At 40.6% G+C, this 5,491-nt stretch overlaps 1 protein-coding gene across 2 annotated transcripts in view; it reads right to left on the bottom strand.

Annotated features, from left to right (window-relative positions):
• Positions 1–3,297: 3,297 nt before the first annotated feature.
• The window catches only part of ZC3HAV1 (zinc finger CCCH-type containing, antiviral 1), a 62,598-nt gene continuing 60,404 nt past the window's right edge, over positions 3,298–5,491 (bottom strand). For both annotated transcript variants that reach the window (XM_038559420.1, XM_038559421.1), the window contains one exon: positions 3,298–5,491. This exon is cut by the window's right edge and continues 466 nt beyond it. The gene's annotated coding sequence lies outside the window, so the exon portion shown is untranslated.

The following is a 5,491-nucleotide window of genomic DNA, read 5'->3' as shown; positions in this document are numbered from 1 at the left end:
GTGGAGGTTTAACACAGCTGTCCTGAGGGGATGGGGGAATGTGCACCAGGAGGACAGGTGGGCGGTACAGAGGGCTTTGCCAAAGTTGAACACCAGGCATGTGGAGTGGTATTCACCAAAACAGCTCTGCTAATTCTAAAAGTACTCAGTGTTAAGAAAAAAAAAAAAAAAAAAGATAAGAAAGTACTCCATGTTCATAGAAACAGAATTTGATGAACCTTCTGCTAGGTTTGGCAAACGAATGAGACATTAAGTCCAGGGATTCCAGGGGATTGAAAGTATTAACTGAAGGAGCGGTCAGGGGCCTCATGGGCTCCGGGGTAAAGTCAGGAAGGAAGTGAAGACCAGAAGGGGCTGCATGTGTGTGAGAAAGTAGATACAGGATATGTGAGAGCAAGAGAGCTAAAGGGCTCAGTAGAGGTAGTATATATTAATTTGCAATTTCAGAAAGAGTGGTTCTACAGCAATTTTCCCAGCAGTAGGGCAATGGATATGGATGCCTAGAAGTAAAGATAAAGATGTTGGAGACAAGAGTTACAGACACCTCTGAGACTAGGAGTGTTGGCTGGGCTTTCCACAACGAATGTTTGAAGGAAAGATGGGGGACTTGAGTGGGGAGGTAGGCTGTGAGCCAGAACAAGTCTCTCCCTCTGGGAAGTGAGGAGGCGGGACCAGGAGTCTGTGCAGGAGTTAATGGGAGTGTGGGAAGTCAGAGGGAAGGGGTAGCGACTGTTCCCTAGAGAGGAAGCCTAGCAGTATGGTTAATCTATAGGTTCTAGAGCTAGACTCCAGGGGTTCAGAATGCTGGTTCTGTTCCTCATTAGCCATGAAACTTTGGGCAAGTTATTTGAGCCCTTAGCAGAGGTACAGATTCTGGAATCAACAGTGTGTGGTAACTAAAGTATGGGAATAAATGAGCTTCATGGGGAAGCGTGTTAAGGGGTCGGGATGGGGGGATTGGGAGAAGATCCCAGAGCAGACTACTGGGGAATGTAGGGTTTCAGGGAGCAAAGGGAGACGTCAGGAAATGGGTGAAGAGGACAAGAAGATTCACAAGAGCATGGAAAAGAGAAACACAGAAGGTTGAGGTTGGAATGGTATTTTAGGAGTTGAGTTTTTAGGATTCAGGCAGTTCCTTGTAAGTTCTGATATGTCCTCCAACTCAGATTCTGAAGCTAGTTCTCAAAGAAACTGCTGAACCCTCCAGGCACACTTGTCTGGCACAGGCTTTTATGAAGTCACTCCACTGGTAGGACAATTTTGCCAATACCCATTGATATTTTTAACTTTTGTGTTTCAGCCAGGCCTTGTTGCCATGCCTGGGGCCAAAGGGAAAGGTATATTTATAGTTGCCAGCCTCTCTTTCTCTAAGCCCCTAGGCCAAAGATGTGCCGACCAACCACGGGTTCCTCCATCACCATTACCCTGCCTCTCCCTGGCAGTGTATTGACAGCTCCTTGGTCAGCAAGTCCTGGAATGAAAAAGCCAGAAGGAAAAACCACATCCTCTAACCCCCCATTGAATAAATTAGTGTCTGCAGCTGATTATCTTTTTGGAGATACCTAGAAATAAAAAGTCAATTCAGGCAGCAAGGCAAAATTAATGTTTCTCTTTATTGGAGAGTCTTGAATTACACTTGAAGAAGAAGAAATACAGCTCAACCCCTGAAATGTAAATAGTTGAGCTTACTTTATTCGACAAAATATATCCAACGTATCAAACACTCAACTAAGTATCAGGTATGGCACAGTGAACAAGGCTGTTGACTCAGCCCTCAAGGAGCTTACATTCTTATGCAGAAAGCAGACAACAAGTTGGACAGATGCCAAAAAGTGAACAAAGGAAGGCACAAAGTTTTTTAAAGATTGGGTGTTTGGGAAGCAAGCATCGAATCTATTCTACAGAAGGACTCCTTACGAAGGTAAAAGTAAACTAATCTGAGGATGCTAGACATATAACTAAGTCAGTGGTTCTCACTGCGGTATTTTGGAAATGGATGGGTTATTGGCTTCATAATCAGTGGGAACGATTACTACCATTGAGTAGATGCAGCCAGGGAGAACGGATGACCTGTATTGGATGGGTTAGTCCCACAAAACGAAGAATTATTCTGTACTCTATTCGCCTTTTTAATGTCCTTCTAGACATTTATGAAGGACTTGCAGCTCGCCAGAGAGTATCATTCACTTTCTCGTCTTAGACCATCTGTTATCCTTCTACCAGTTAATTTTGCTCTTTTCCTAACCACATACCTTCTCAGTATGTTATGACTTACCCTAACACTGATTTTCATCCTAGTGTCACCCCTACCTCTCACCTTTCATTTTCCTGTACTTCTTTATAAGAAGTAGCCTCTGAATGACTCTGAAATTCAAACCTATTCACTGAAAGTAGGAGTAAATGTCTATTACATGATGTCGTAGAGCATAGTCATGCCTAAGCATTTACACACTGAAATTCATTTTCATTACAAATTTTTTTCCTGATGAATGGATAAAGAATATGTGGTCTATACATACAGTGGAATATTACTCAGCCATTCAAAATGACGAATACCCATTTGCTTCCACGTGGATGGAACTGGAGGGTATTATGTTGAGTGAAGTAAGTCAATCGGAGAAAGACAATCATTATATGGTTTCATTCATACGGGGAATATAAAAAATAGTGAAAGGGATTATAGGGGAAAGGAGAGAAAATGAGTGGGAAAAATTAGAGAGGGTGACAAAACATGAGAGACTCCTAACTCTGGAAACGAACAAGGGGTAATAGAAGGGGAGGCAGGTGGGGATGGGTGACTGGGTGACGGGCACTTGGGGGCGGTACTTGATGGGATGAGCACTGGCTGTTATACTATATGCTGGCAAATCAAACTCCAATGTAAAAAAATATATATAAAAAAATTCTTTCCTTCTGTTTCTCCATTATAATTGAGTCGGTGTGTTAAATGGGTTTGTAAAGAAATTCACGTGTATAGGTAGGTTGTATCACCTAGGAGTCCTCTCAGGCCAACAAAGGGGATGTGACAAAATGTTACTGCTCTGGAAAGGGTGAATAGATCTGATGGGGTTTGCAATCGCCCTATAACTGGGGGGAGGAAAGGGTGCTATCGGCACTTTGTATATGAGAGCCAAGTATGCGGAACATTTTGCAATATACTGGACAGTTCCCCATGATAAGAAACTATTCTGCACCCTACACGAATTTTGAATGTCTCGCTAGACATTCTTGTATGACCTACAGTTCGTCTGCAAAAAATAGAATATTTCCTCATTTTCTCCATTTCGACAATCTGTAGATTTTCTTGCATAGTATCTTTATTTCAATTAAGGCTATTTCGATATTTCTCTTATAAGTACTATCATATGTAATAAGTTATGCATCACTAGTTTTTATTCTAAGGTCCACTCCTATCCCTGCTTTTTCATTTTCCCATACTATGTATAAAATCAGGTTTGATCTACCTTCTTGTAAATTTGCTCATTATAGGTAGGTGTAAATATCTGACTACTTAATTAGGTCTTCTAATAGGGTCGTGCCCAAGTAACGTACCTTTTGTTTTCCTTTTATGTTCATGTTAATTTTGATTCATTTTAAATTTACTTCCAAAATTATATGTACGTAGAGTATATTACAATTGGATTGCACTTTGAGGATAATAAAACAGATGTTACAATGTATTTGTCCAAAAAAAAAAAAAAAAAAGGCAGGCTTACTCATTGAGAACCACTGAGCTAGGGAAAAGGAGTACTAAAGAACTGCAAGTAAACTAGCCAAGAGTGGCTTGGGTGGAAGAAAATAAATAATAGAGGGCAGGGAAGGGTGAAATCATGTGGGGCTGTAATAATGATTTTGAACTTTATTCTAAAGGCATGATCAGATTTGTGTTTTTAAAGATTGTTATATAAAAAATGTTAAAATACGACCATTCTTACTGCTAAGTAAAGAACACCTCAGAAGGGGACAAAGAAATATCTGAAAAACTGGACTTCCCCCAAGCTTGGGGGAAGGAGAGGAAGAAGTCAATGATGACTTCTGGAAACAATACTAGGGGAGAAAATGATTCGTTTGAAGGAGGCTGATTGAGAATTCCATTCGGGACATGTTGCTTTAGAGGTATCTATGAAATATCCAACTAGAGATGTCTCATGGACAACCAGAGTTGGACAAATTGCATCTCTGAACACATGAGAACCGAGATCAAGAAATCAAAACTCCAAAGCATACCACCATTTAAAAAAAAAAAAAATAAAGTGAATGAGAGTAACTATTTGTGACAAGCCTCCCAGAAAATAACTCTGCCTTAAAAAATCTCTATACATTTGTTGCTGGTGGAGTCCTTTAAACCAAGGGGTTGTGGAGATGTTTGAACTGATCTACAATCTGATATAAAATCAACTCCAATGCTAAGTAACTTTTATAACATGTCTGCTGGCAGGAGCCATAACAGGAAACTGGTGAATGCTGAAAAGGAAAACTGGAAGGAAAAACCTGCTTCATGATAAGGAAAGAACTCTTGGTCCAGGAACCTCAACTGCTTTGAAAACTGATTGTACTACAATGCTGTACAATCCGTTATATTTAGAAAAAAGCCCCTTTGCAGGTGCAAGACCTGTTTGAGGCATTATTCTCTTTGTTCTGATTCCGTGCTCACCAGGAAACAAATCTCGACTCCTTAAGGAGCCCATCCTTCAGTGGGGATGGCTTGCTCCCAATTCCTTGGTGAGCCTCATTTGCTACAGCGAACGACTACAATAGCACTCAGGTTTATCAGTCACGCTTCTGTGAATCTGGTTACTGCAACTCAGACCTCCCAAAATACAGACGCTTTCATTAAAGTTGAACCTAAAAACCTTCTCTATAATCATATATTAGGATATACATGTCTACTTTGCCATAATTATATAAAGAACCCAAATGGGCAATTAACTCCAGTGGGTCGCTTTTCTCTGAGCCACACTTTGCGGCTCTTTTTATTGCATTCTGGACAATCAACCTGGATGGAGCCCCCTAAGTAAACGTAGAGATAAAGAAATGTGTGCCCCAACTCAGTCTTATCTCGAAGGTACAGTACAGTTATACCTGTAATGGCATTTATTTTGTTTTGTTTTCTTTTTTTGTAGTGGCATTTAAATGATCTTTTCTTCTCCCTTCCCCCAGCATTTTTCTAAACCCCACCCCCACCCCCAGCTTTCCATAATCTTCTATCCAAGGTGGGACGGTCTAATGTGCTTACTTACATAGGCAATTTTTAGATTTCTCTCAAATTGCCCAAATTAATTTTCTTTCAATTAAACCCAAGACAAAACCATGCCATACAGTAAACGAAGAATAAGTAGCTGGGAGAGAAACTTGTTGCAGTTAAAGATGTTTTAGAAATCCGACTTTTCCCAGTTCTATCTAAGACGGTGATTCCCAAACTTTATGACACATTCGAATCCTTGCAATTCAAAGATTAACACTGCCCAGCTCTCATACCGGAAACAGTGGT

This window comes from Canis lupus, chromosome 16, assembly GCF_011100685.1.
Source record: "Canis lupus familiaris isolate Mischka breed German Shepherd chromosome 16, alternate assembly UU_Cfam_GSD_1.0, whole genome shotgun sequence".
In the NCBI taxonomy this organism is placed as follows: domain Eukaryota; kingdom Metazoa; phylum Chordata; class Mammalia; order Carnivora; family Canidae; genus Canis; species Canis lupus.
The sequence above is the reverse complement of the archived record's forward strand: the minus strand, read 5'-3'. Positions and strand labels throughout refer to the sequence as shown.